General features: G+C 35.6%; 1 non-coding gene and 1 pseudogene across 1 annotated transcript; both read right to left on the reverse strand.

Moving 5' to 3' along the window:
• Positions 1 to 3,300: 3,300 nt before the first annotated feature.
• LOC143381698 (U6 spliceosomal RNA) lies at positions 3,301 to 3,407 on the reverse strand. The gene has a single exon (XR_013088868.1). It is a non-coding gene; the product is annotated as a U6 spliceosomal RNA (small nuclear RNA).
• A 5,540-nt stretch (positions 3,408 to 8,947) lies between these two features.
• On the reverse strand, positions 8,948 to 9,177 carry LOC143381000 (LYR motif-containing protein 2 pseudogene; annotated as a pseudogene).
• Positions 9,178 to 13,752: the final 4,575 nt, after the last annotated feature.

Raw genomic sequence — 13,752 nt, forward strand, 5'->3', positions numbered from 1 at the left:
TCTTTATGAGTGTTTTTGTTGTTTCTTTTTTTCTAAGCTGGGGAGTCATCCCTGTGCCTTGAACACATATGATTGGTGCTTTGCCACCCATGACATCAACAGCACAGGTGAGAGGAACCATACCTTACTCCACCCAAGACACAATCCCACTCAAATCTTGGGAGATATTTCAACCTAAAGAATATGGGAGATAGGGGTTGGGGGTATGGCTCAGCAGTAGAGCACTCGCCTAGCATGTACGAGGCACTGGGTTCAATCCTCAGTACTACATAAATAAATAAATAAATAATGTTAAAAGTTAAAAAGAAGAATTTGGGAGATAAAAGCCCCTAGTTATATGTTCCCACGTAGGTATGAATAGAAGAGACTAAAATACAGTCTCTGGACACTAACCCCCATAGAAATTGCAGAGAGAATTGACACAACTCCTATGAATACTGTGCCTATATTGGTCCTATATTGGAACTCTCCCATACACTTGTAGAAAAAATTGCCAAAAGTATACTGAAAGCTGTGAGAAGGGACAAAGATAAAGTCAACTCATTAGAAGGATAGCAGTTTCTCTACAGAAACTTGACAGTCAGGGCAGCACAAAATGGTATCTCTCAAGCCCTTCTAATTAAAAATAGAAGAAAAGAAAACACTTGAAAATAGATGGAACCGATGGTCATCATGTTAAGTAGAACAATTCAGAACCAGAAAACCAAGTATCATATGTTAGCCCTCATATTTGAATGACCTGAAAATGGAAAAGGGCTTATTAGGGAAGGGAACTGGGGGAGGGAAAGAATTAAATTAGGTAGGGTGGATAGAATTCAAGTATGATGTATGTATATATGGGTGTGTCAGTCAAATCCACTAATTTATGCAAACAATAGGAGTCAACATTTATAGTGGAAAAGAACATCTGCTTTTATAAGTCCAATTTACCACAATGTCACTATAGAGGAAAAACATCATACTGATTTAAAAATATTTTTCTTATTTATACAAAGATATATATAATTTCAGGTACAAAAACTAAATTAATGTAAAACTATTTCAGATTATAAATTTCCTAAAATTAATTGCTTAACTAATTCTGGATTGTAGATTAATAAAGACATTAAGAAAAAATTTACACATTGATTTTTTCACCACTCCTTTGTGATCAAAACTTTCTTATTTTTACTTTTTTTACATAGAATAAGCACACCAAGAGTAACTCACTTTCAGAAGTTTTACCTGGATTGCTAATTTATGAATTTTTAGGTTCTGCTTTCATATATTCAAGAGTTATTCTCCTACTGCTATATATGAAAACCATAATGAAATTGTTATTTTAACACTATATAAAAATGTTAACCAAAATATGTTCAGTTATTAATAGAGATTTAGACATCGTAGCTAATATTAGAACTCAATCCCATGTACTTCAAATTTGTCAGCCCTATAAACATTTTCCTGACTTGACAATTATTTTTATTTTCTTTGGTTTTGGAGATGGGGTTTCACCATGACACCCAAGCTGGTCTCCAACTCCTGCTTCAGCCTACCCTATAGCTGGAGAAAAGACACATGCCACTGCACCCATAAGCTTGTAATTAAAGAAGAAAAAAATGAAATGATCATGATCAAGGACATCACAGCTCAAAACACTAACCAGAATAGCTTGACATAAAAGAAACTGTCCTGAACTCAGGTGTCCTCTCTCTGTAACCAATAGCATTTTGTTCTTACACAAGTCCTGTTTCTTAGGTTCAAGTTCTCCTTCTAAAAATAAGGGTTGTACTGCTTTAGTTCGCTGGATTGTTACATAGATTTAATAAGGTAATACTGAAATACACTAAGAAAAATAATATAATGATGGAATAATTTGGTTTTTATGCTGAACTCTTTTAGAATTCCAAATGAAATTCAATGTGTATTAATTCACAAGTTCTCAGTTATTGAAAAATGCTATTGTGTCCTAATTTTGGTTATTGGCTGTGCTCTTCTTTGTGCTTTAAAGCTCAAGAAAAAATAGCATTTATATATATATATAAAATCTCCTTAAATTAAACAGTAAAATCACCCATTGTCCCCTATAATGAAAATGATCAATCACACCAAGGGCAGGAAATTAATGTCAAAACTTGCTTGGACTTCTTCTATTTCTTGTCCAACTAATCAAATGGAACCAGAAGATTTTTGTTAGAGTGATGCTTAATCTCTATGTTGATTTCCAAGTGACTTCGAAGACAAAATTCAGTTTTATACTTGCATACTGATGAGTCATCATGGGGCTTAGCTCTCTTAGGTGCAATAAAACTACTTTAGGTTCCGAAGATTCTGCTTAATGTCTTCCTTATAAGGTAGAATTTATATATTCAGAAAACTTCAAGCAGAGGCACAAATACCTTGGAAAAGTATTACTATGGAAGACAAATCACTAGAGGTACCAATCAAAACTTGGTACCCACCCTGGGAAACAGTGATATGGGATCTCTCATAATCAAAGAAAATGTATTTCATGAGATATAAAGGAGCTTTGAGGAACAGATTTATTAGCAAGGATGAAAGGAAATGCTGATCTCCACCTGTGACATTATTTGAAATTATTGGAGAGTTTTGAATGATTCTAATTAATATTTGGTGGCAGAACAGAAAAATAATAAATAAATAATAAACATGTTGTAACATTTAAGTCTAAGTGTGTATTGCCATGAAGATTCAGGTATAGGGATCAGTCAAGACAACCCAGTAGTAAAAGTTAATCATTATCAGATTGTAGGTTCAGTTCTAATAGCAACACTGCAGCAACAGAATCAAGAGAAACAAAATAACAGAAAAGTCAGAAAAATGTATTTACGTGGGTTTGTCTCTGTGTGTTCTATTTTATTCCATTGGTTTTCATGTCTGTTTTGGTACCAATACCTTGTGTTTTTGTTGCTATAGCTCAGTAGTATAATTTGAGGTCTGGTATTGTGATGCCTCCAGCAACACTCTTTTTGCTCATAATTGCTTTGGCTAATTGGTTTCTTGTTTTTTCAAATAAATTTTAGAATTGCTTTTTCTAGTTTGTGAAGAATTTCATCAGTATATTGATGGGGATTACATTGAATCTATATATTGCTTTTGGTAGTACAGCCATTTCAACCACTTTAATTCTGCCTATCCAAGAACATGGGAGGTCTTTTCCATCTTCTAAGGCCTTTTTCAATTTATATCTTCAGTGCTCTATAATTTTCATTGTAGAAGTCCTTCACACCCTTCATTAGATTAATTCCCAAGTATTTTTGAGGTTATTGTGAATTGGACAGTTTTCCTAATTTCTTTTTCAAAACTATGGAAGGCTTCACAAATCTGCAAGTCATTCTTGTGCAAGAACCAAGCTAATCTTCTTTGTATTGTTCCAATTTTAGTATATGTGCTGCCAAAGTGAGCACTACACCTTCCCTTCTTATTGACTACAGGTATATTTGCCTTTCTTCCAAATTAAAATTCTGCCATCTGCTGTTTATTTTCCTGTAGAGCAAGTAAAAGTAGTTTTTGGAAATCAAAAATAATTTATTCACAAAATTACTTATTTCTCAACTGAACTGAAAGTTTTAAAAAAAGACCCTAGGAACACAAACATATATAAAGCAAAGAAAGGAAAGCTTCTCCTTTCTACCGCCCTGCACTTTCACATGAGCTGTTCTTTCACTTTGAAATACCCTCCTATGCCTAAAGTGGCCAACTCCAGTCATTTCCAAAACTTCCTACTAATGTTTGCTGCTTCCAGGAATCTTTGCCTCTGTCACAGTCTTTATCATGGTATCTTGAAATTATGTGACAGCCCCTCCCCCATCTAAGCCAAGAACTTCTTGAGGACAGGGACTGTATCTTTAATCTCAATAGCCCCAAACCCTAAAATATAGAAGTAACGGATTTAAGCATTTTATTGAATTGATGAGCTAAATTTTCATCTCTAGAGCAGAGTTTATCAATCTATATCCCAAAGAATATCTGATTTTCTGGAAATACCAAGCCTCATTAGGAAGATTGTTTGAGTCACTATCAGAGGAATATTACAAAACTGTGCATTACAGTCCAGTATAAAGCAATCTCTTTACTATTGCTAACACCTATTTGACAATGGTTTTCTTTTCTTTTCTTTTTAACCTTTGTTGAATCTCATCTTTATTATTTTTGAGAGGGGGGTCTAATTTCCTAATTTTATTTACTTATTTATTTATTTACTTTAATTGCTTTTATTTTTTAAATACATGACAACAGAATGCATCACAATTCTTATTATACATATAGAATACAATTTTCCATATCTCTGTGTATAAAGTATGTTCACAACAATTCATGTCTTCATACATTTAGTTTGGATAATGGTGTCCATCACATTCCACTATCATTGCTAACCCCCTGCCCCCTCCCTTCCCCTCCCACCCCTCTGCCCTATCTAGAGTTCTTCTCTTCCTCCCATTCTCCCTCTCCCTACCCCACTATGAGTTAATCAGCTTATATCAGAGAAAACATTCGCCATTTGTTATTTTTTAGATTGGCTAACTTCACTTAGCATTGTCTTCTCCAACTGCTTCCATTTATCTGCAAATGCCATGATTTTATTCTCTTTTATTGCTGAGTAATATTCCATTGTGTATATATGCCACATCTTTTAATCCAGTCATCTACTGAAGGGCATTTAGGTTAGTTCCACAGTTTAGCTACTGTGAATTGTGCTGCTCTAAACATTGATGTGATCTGTAGTATGCTGTTTTTAAGTCCTTTGGGTATAGACGGAGGAGAGGGGACAATGCTTTTTCATAGCAGATATTCACATTTGGAGAATTAGAGTAGCAGAGAGACATCTCTCAGTGCTTTCCAATAACATGGAAGGTTTCTTCATGCTATATAAACTCTCTTGCTTCTCTTTTATTTAGTGTCAGAATTCCAGACACCAATATAGGCACTCCTGCTCCACTTGGGTCACTGGGGAAATGGGCTCTGAGTTAGAAGAGATAGGTTCAAATTAATTTTGATTGCCTATTCCTAATTGGCCCCTGTGTTTCCTCCTATTATAAGATAAAAGATATTAATCTTACATGTTAGAAAGCTAATACAAAATGCATTCTTAGTTGAAATAATAATCCTGGGACCATAATGCACTTTTCCAAGTTCTTTTTCACTCTGGTTCCGCTTTAATTGCGAATTAAAGGTATTTATAAATATAGATAAAATATAATTCAGAAATTTTGTGTAGAAACAAAAGTTTTATCCTGGTCTACATGGATTATTTTTGGCATCATAAGACACTAAATCAACCACATGTTGAAAGAGCAAGACTGAAGAGAAAGATATGATATTGCTTGCTACATGCATTACCTACCTATCTGTAACCATGAGGCTTATAAAAACCTAATGAGGCTCATAGAAATTCTAATGAGAATATGATTTTTATAGTACACATAAGAAAAAGGTTTTAAAAATATAAATTTTTAAATTCTGAATTTCAATTCCACTTCAGAGATCAATATATTACATAGGCCATATTCTTATAATTAATAAAAACTATCATGAAAACCATGAAATTTTAATCAAAATATGCTGTAAAACAGAGTTATAATTTCCTTTATAGAGGCAAACTACCAGATTCTGAGTGAATGCTGAAGCTTGCCAGTAGCGCATGCCCATATGAAGGGGGCACCCTGTGTGCTAAATAACATGGACTCAGAGGAGACACCATGTGGTTCTTCAAGAGAAACTTGAACTTCAGATTTCTGTATGCATCTCCTGAATTTTAAATATTGACTCAATTTATATAAATTTATATATACTAAATGTATCCATGAGATTTAAAAAAAGGTTTCAACATTTGCTACTATTCTACTCAAGATTTGTTCACCTACGTTAATGTTAAAACAAATGTTTTTTAACTGTTTTGGAAATAAAGGTGATGGATGTATGCCTTATTTTGTATTGCCTGAAAACAGTTTTGCTGCCATTGACATGTCCTTGCAAAAGACAGAATGGGGGGAAGGAGTTTCACCACCCCTGCAATTCTTAACATTTAGATAAGCAACATTTTCTAGAATAGTTGCATATTCTTCTTCCTGCTGCTGTATAGACTGTTGGTTTTGTACCAAGTAATGGATTAAATTTTAGAAATTCAAAACAAATATTCCACAGGATGCACTAATTAATTTAAATGACAGTATTCAATTTTTATTCTAAGCATTTCAATTGAATTCACTTCCTGTAGAAATCATTAGCTACATCTACCTTAATCGTGTGTTTTGGGCACTAACACAGGGGTGAAATGTTACAGTTCTATTCTAATAGAAGAGGCACCACTTCTCCCTGGCCACAGGCACAGGTGTAATGTAGAGGGATTCTATAAAAGTAAGGAGATTTGTTAGGAATTCACAGAGCATCCTCTCAAAACATGACTATTCATGCCATTGTAAACATCAAATAGCATGTAATTCCTCTCCTTTAAATTCAATAATTTTCTTTTGAAGGAACTATATTTGTTATTTGTTATAGCTTATTAAGTTAATGAATAAACAGCCTATTTTCTATTGATTTACTTTTTGTTATTGTTGTTGTTACTGATGGGAGTTGATCTCAGGTACATATTTTGAGGAAGGGTCTCACTTAGTTGTCCAGAAGGCCTTGAACTTGCAATCCTCTGCTGCAGTTTCCCAAGTCACTGGGATTCCAGATAAGCACAACTGGAACTGGTCTTATTGGCTTTTGATTTTTGTTTTGTTTTGTTCTGTTTTTGTTGTGCCAGGGTTGGAATCGGAGTCTGAAGCCTGCTAGGTAGGGGCTCTACATTGAGCCACATCCCCAATCCAGAGCTTCCCATTTGAATAGAAAGAGCATAGTCTTTGGATTTAGCTCTTACTGAATTTGAATTCTACCTTAAGCTCTGTTGCATACCAGCTAACCTTAGTCCTTCTGTGCCTTAATTTCCTCACCAATAAAATGAGGATTAAAATTAGTAGCTACCTCCCAAGACACCACTGTGATACTTGAAAGAGAATCTACACAAAATATCTGAACAGTTTCTAGCACAAAGAAGAACTCAATATTAGCTATTATAATTATTACTTTTACTGCTAGTTAACAAAGACATAATTTAAATTAATAAAATAATAAAATTATATAGATTTTGCATAGCTCTTTTAAGGACTCTGTTTTTCAAAGTCTTAGATATTCTTTTTGCTAACATTTTAATATCACTGACATTGGAATGCTACTAATAATTCGTGATGTATTACACATTGTAATTGGCAGCACTTAAAATGTTTCTTCAAACTCAAAGGACCATCACACAATCCATGTGCCCTACCTTATTAAGTAAAATGTAATATCAAAAAAAAAAAAGACTCTTTTACAGTCCTAGTCATTTGGACTTCACATCTTCACATTTAAAGAAATTTTAGTTCTTAAAAGTACTATGGGTAAAGAGGGCTGAGTAACAACATAAAGATCTAATTAAAAGCAAAACTATCACTTTTTTAAAGAAACTTAAAGCCAAAGGAAATGTATGTTTCAAATGAGTTAGTATGTCTCACTTTAATCAATATATATAGGCTGCATGTAAATTTTAAGTATTTCCATCATTTAATCAGTATAAGTATGGTGTTAATTTTTCAAAATGACAGTTTATAATTTCCTACCTCTAGAAGTGCTTCGTTTGAAAAGAGGAAGGAAAGACTTCACTTGAAATTGAGTCCTATCACTTTCAATTCTAAATCTCTGGATAAGGAAACATGAAGATTTTGAGGATGGAGGGTCCTGAGATATATAGTAAAATATGTTGATTACGTGGTAGGTATTCAGGTTATGAGTGGTGAATAGATATATACAGTTGAGGAGTTTAGTTTTTTAAACAAAACTTTTATAAAGTAAAGCAATACTTTTGCAACAGTAATAATCTTTTATACTTGCTCTCATATTTTTATAACGATACAACTAAAACAAAATGATAAATCTACAATTGCCTCTTATGTAATAAATCAATATGCAATAAAACATATATATATAACACGTGTATGTAGAAATATCTGCAAGCACAGGTGAAAAGAATCCTTCACTTTTGAAGAGACTAAAAGTTGGCAGAAGACAGCAATACACAAACACACACATACAAATTAATAGAAAGTGAGAAAATTTCATCTGTATGAGACTCATATCCCTGCCCTTCCCAAGGATTGTTATAAACAATAAGTTCTTTTTGTTGTCAAATAAATTACTGTATGGATATACTAAATTTTTTATATATTTATCAGTTGATGAGCATTTTGATTCTTTTCCACCTTTTGGCTATGCTGACTAGTGCTGTTACAAGCATTTATGTACACCTTTCTCGTAGGTATGTGTTCAGTTATCTTGATTATAGACCTAGGAGAACGGCTAAATCATATGGTGACTCCATGTTACCTTTTGAGAAGCTAATGGTGTGTTTTCCAAAGTGGCTGCAGATAGTTTATATTCCCATCTGTATTGTATGAGGGTTCCAATTTCTTCACATCTTCAGCATTTATTATTTCTCTTTTGAATTAAGCCATTGAAGTGGAAGTGAAGTTCTGCTTTATTGTTATTATTTTTTGGCATGATATTTGTTACCATTTATTATTCAACTGCTTTCCTAGCAATGGAAAGAACATCAAAAAGATCTCTCCATCCCAAACCAAGGCAATTTGCACTTACTTTCCTGATGATGGTGTTGAGCTTCTTTTCACGTGCTAACCAGCCACATGTTACAATGGGTTTTGCTTCTCAAAAAACTTTGGATACATCAGAAACATTTTCAAAACTCAAGTTTATTTTTCAGTCCGGAGGCAATTACTTCAATGTGATCTTTTCTTTCTTTCTATAACACACCATCTCTATCTTGATATTTTGCTCAAGTACAGTACATAGTGTGACAGCCTAAGCTCAACAAAACACATGGAAGATGTGAAGAACCTTTAGAATAATGCTATAGTGTTTTTTCTAACTCTTTTAGCTGCAGAGTGCCTTGAGCAATTATGATCTGAGTTGTTCCTCTTTGGTGGCACTTTCATTTCTTTTGAATTCTTTTTTGCCCAGTTCTTCAAGGTATTTGTGATCAGAAACATTTGAAACTTGCCAAATTTCCTGCAAGACTTGTTGTCTTCTCATGAACTGCTTTAGCTTTAGCATCATTGGAGGTAAGCAGGAAGTGGCCATCTCTGGCACACAAGGTGGTCTACCCCTGTACACAAAGCTCTTACCAGAACTTTTACAAATATTATAGAAATCACAGTTTAAGAAAGAAAGGTAGATAGATGAATGTGGAATTTTACCCAAACTAACCATGTGGTAGGCTAAAAAGGCAAAAGCTCAAAATATGTCAAATAATGAATTAATACAGTATATTTCTGATGTCAATGAAATTAAGTAGAAACAAAAAGGAGAAATTGCCAAATACTTCCTGGGGAAAAAAAAAAGAAAAGGAAAAAATCTTCCTGGGCAAAAATTGTTTTGGGCAGGTGTTGTTTAGTGTAATCTGCCTGATGTGGTGACAAAGTTGAAAAACCACGATGGGCTTGGTGCTTTGGAAAGTGTGAAAACTTCCAGTGAACTCTATTCCACTCTCTCAGAAGTGAAGATCAGGAACTGTATGTTAAATGTATACATTAAAAATAAACTCTTCTGATTCTGCAATCTGTATTTGGGATAAAAATGGGAGTTCATAATCCACTTGAATCTAATGTATGAAATATGATATGTCAAGAGATTTGTAATATTTTGAACAACCAATATAAATAAATAAATAAATAAATAAACTCTTCTGCTTAATTTGATGAGTTAAATGGCTTTTAAACAGTGAATCAGTGGCTCTCTAGGGAATTATAAATGGCTGGGAAACGGGCTAAAGTTGTGTTTTGTTTTGCTGCTCCTTAAGAGAGCCTTGATACTAGACTCCAGGTTCTGAGGCATCTGTGGGATATAAAAGCCAAGCATCCTGGTGAACGGAAAGGTGGCCTCCCTCCTGCTCTGTGCCTCAGGTCATAACCTGGATGGCGCAGGCTTCTTCCCTATGATACCTGCATCCCCCCAGGGTTGGTCTCTTGCCCTTGAGTCCCTGACCTTCCAGAACCCGTTACCTGTTCTTTTGGTCTGTGTCATCGACCTGACTGTTCCCACGAGAGAGGAGATCCCTCACTAGGGCTACATTTCCATCCCTTGCAGCCCTGTGGATCCTGTGACAGGCTTGTATCTAACAACCTTACCTCCCAAGCCAAAGATCTTTCCAAGCAGAGTTCATCATCGGTGTCAGAAGCCCCTTTCCTCACCCGGACTTCTCGCTGCCTCTGGAACTCAGTGCTGGGATTTATAGATTGCTCAACCTAGTCTCCCCACAGCGTACAAAGCCGGCCTCTGGACTGTTGGGTATCAGTCAACTGCACTAACTGTCATTGCCAAGCAACACTGCTAAACACTTTAGAGATCCGCCGGGCCTGCCGCGTGCGCTCCAGCCAGCCCTGGCTCCTTTGCCCAGAAGTAAGTGGAGGTGTGGGACACACAGTCCAGGAGGCATGGCTGGAAGATGAAGTAGAGCCGGACGCCTCCAGGTCCCAGTAGATTGCCCGGTAGGAGAAGGAGATCTTGCCTCTCGGCAGAGGTGGAGCTGGATGAAGCTTAAGCCTCCTGGTGCCAGATCAAAAATTACTGAGCGTGGTGCAGGGAGACGACCTTCCTGAGCTCCTGGAAGGCCAGACAGGCCAGATCCCTAGGCCCCGGGTCTCTGCGGGTTCCAGGGGCATGTCTAGGTGTCAGACAGAGCAGGACACATTAGGGCCTGCTCTGGGTCGGTCAGCTCTTCCTAGGTTTCCTGGGCTCTAGCCTCCTAGGCAGCCCAGAGTCACTGCTAGTGATACTCCATCCACGTCTCACTCCTGTGCCAGGGCTGTCCCTCAGAGGCCAACAAAGAGGCTCTGTCAGTTCAGCTGTCCCTCCACCCAGGTGATACCTGCTCCCAGGCAGGGTTGCCCTTTCCAAGCTGCAGCCCCCTCCCTCCCTGAGGGGTAGGGACAAGGTTCAATATGGGCTAGAGCAACACCCCTGCTACCTTCCAGATGCCAGAGGCCCAGGACTGGGCTCAAAGTAGGCAGGAACTTCCGGATGCTTAATGCCTGGTATTATGGTTTTGAATATGCGGTGTCCTAAAAGCTCACGTGTGAGACAATACAAGAAAGTTCAGAGGTAAGATTATTACATCATGGCAGTGGTAACTTAATCGGTGGATTAAGCCACTGATAGGACTAACTGAGTGGTAGCTGTAGGCAGGTAGGGTATGATGACTGGTGGGGGGTGGGGGTGTGCATTGGGGGTTTATAGATTTTTCCTGTTGAGGAAGCTGCTTTCATGGCTGTCACATCCTGAGCAGCTTTCCTTCCGCAAGCAGTTCCAGCACATACTATGCTTCATATTGTGCCCAGGGCTGTGCAGTCAGCTGACCTTGGACTGTACCTCCAAAACCCTTATCCAAAATAAACTTTTCCTTCTCTAGGTTATTCTTGTCAGTTATATTGGTCACAGAGTTGCAAGATCTGACTAAACACCTGATCTCCAAGAAAACTCCCTTAAAATAATCTCTTTTAAATCTCCTATCCCTCCTGTTTCTTCCCCTTCCACATCCCCCCTCAATTACTGCATGTGTTAAACTCCCCTGGGGTCTCCCCCTGGGGAGTTTAACACATGCAGTAATTGAGGCTATCTTCACAATTTTGCAAGGAGGCAACATATCAACAGGTGCAAACCTTTGAGGAGAAACCAGAGCATATTCTCCAGATGAAATGAAAACACATTTCTGCATGCTTCCTTCCCTCCTCTTCAGCCCAGCTTTACATTTATTTTTCTTTACTTTTATTTCCTCTGTTAAATCAAATCGCTAATGAACTCATGATTTATTGTGGATCATGGTGGCATGACATAATTTAGGAAAGACTTTTTTTTTTTCTTTTTTTTTTTTTTTTACTGTTGCTGTTAATTTAGTATTGGGGATTAAACCAAAATCTTAGACCAAGGTGTTAAGAAATAAATTCATAAAATTTTAATCTAAACTTAAAGGTTTTATTAAATATTTATTCCTGACATATAATCTGATTATTAATTTTTGCATATTCAACAAAGATCGCAGAAAAAATAATAGTTTTGAGGGCAATATTTCTCTAAAATATTCAAATAAATTATATAACTAATGGAGGGAAAATTCAAAAAATAATCTATTTTATGAACTAAATTTATTTTAGTTTTTTTTAGGTGTAGATCGACACAATACCTTTATTTTATTGATTTATTTTTATGTGATACTGAGGATCAAACCCAGTGCCTGAAGCATGCAAGGTAAGCGCGCTACCACTGAACAATCCCAGACCAATGAACTCAATCTTTGTTAACTGCATAAAAAGTTCCTATTGAAAAAATGATGTAGGGCAGAGTAAAATATATTATCTGTGAAAAGGACGATGTTATGCACGCAGGGTAACACTGAGTATTCACTACATTAGCAGCACCTTGGATTATTAAATTAGTGCTCATGGGCCAAATCAAGCTCACAGCCTATTTTTGTACATGAAGTATTTTTGTTGTTGTTTTGTTTTATTTTGTTTTGTCACTCTACCACTGTGCCATATCCTCATTCTCCTGATAATACAGTTTTATTGGAATAAAGCCACACACCTTCAGTTATTGTCTATTGCAAATTACAGTCTATGACCGTAGATAACTTCTGGCTCACAAAGCCTAAATTTTTTCTTAAAGCAAAAAAGGAAATTTTATAAAGGCAAATCATAAGTTACAATAAAAATGTAATAATGATCTTTGTGCCAAATAATAAAGCAACCACCAAATATATGACATATTTGTAGAACATGGATCCCTTTGTTCAATACCATAGCAGTATTCAGATTAATATGAGGGTCCAATATTGGAGCACTCATGCACTGGGAACAAAAATTTAAATATAATAACTAGTAATTTTGCTGTAAGTAGGTAGAGTGCCAGTATAGCAGGTAGCTTCCTTCTGCAACTCAGCAGTTGTTACAGTATTAGAACAAAACTAGTCTAAAACATGCCATCAAACTAAGTGATTTAAATATAGTATTTTTGTGAAATAATTTGTATACTATAGATCTAACCTCATTTTTAAAATTTATTTTCTATTCTCTATTTTTTTAAAATATACAACAGTGGAATGCATTACAATCCTCATTACACATATAGTGCACAATTTTTCGTATCTCTGTATATAAAGTATGTTCACGTCAATTTATGCCATTATACACGTACTTTTTTTCATTACAATTCTTAATACTCATATATACCACAGTTTTTCATATCTTTGTATATAAGATACGTTGACACCCAGTTCAAGTCTTCATACTAACCTTATTTTTAAAAATGGTTGTATACTACATTATTTTATGGATATAAAAATAGAACTACTTTAATATTGAATAATATGAGACTATGTTTTATATATGACAACACTAAGATATTCTTAACATGCATATGCATGTATGTGACATATTTGTGTAAATATCTCATATATATTTACACAACCTTCCTAAATATGTTATCTATATTATATATTGTGATGGTTAATTTGAATTGTCAATTTGATTGGTCTAAGAGATTTTTGGTGTTTCAATGAGGGTGTTTCTAAGAATGACTGGCATATAGAGCAGCAAACTGAGGGAGATACTCACTCTAAATGTGGGGACCTAGATAGAACAAAAAGGTAGAAGAATAAGGAAG

Source organism: Callospermophilus lateralis, chromosome 15 (assembly GCF_048772815.1).
Source record: "Callospermophilus lateralis isolate mCalLat2 chromosome 15, mCalLat2.hap1, whole genome shotgun sequence".
NCBI classification, from domain to species: domain Eukaryota; kingdom Metazoa; phylum Chordata; class Mammalia; order Rodentia; family Sciuridae; genus Callospermophilus; species Callospermophilus lateralis.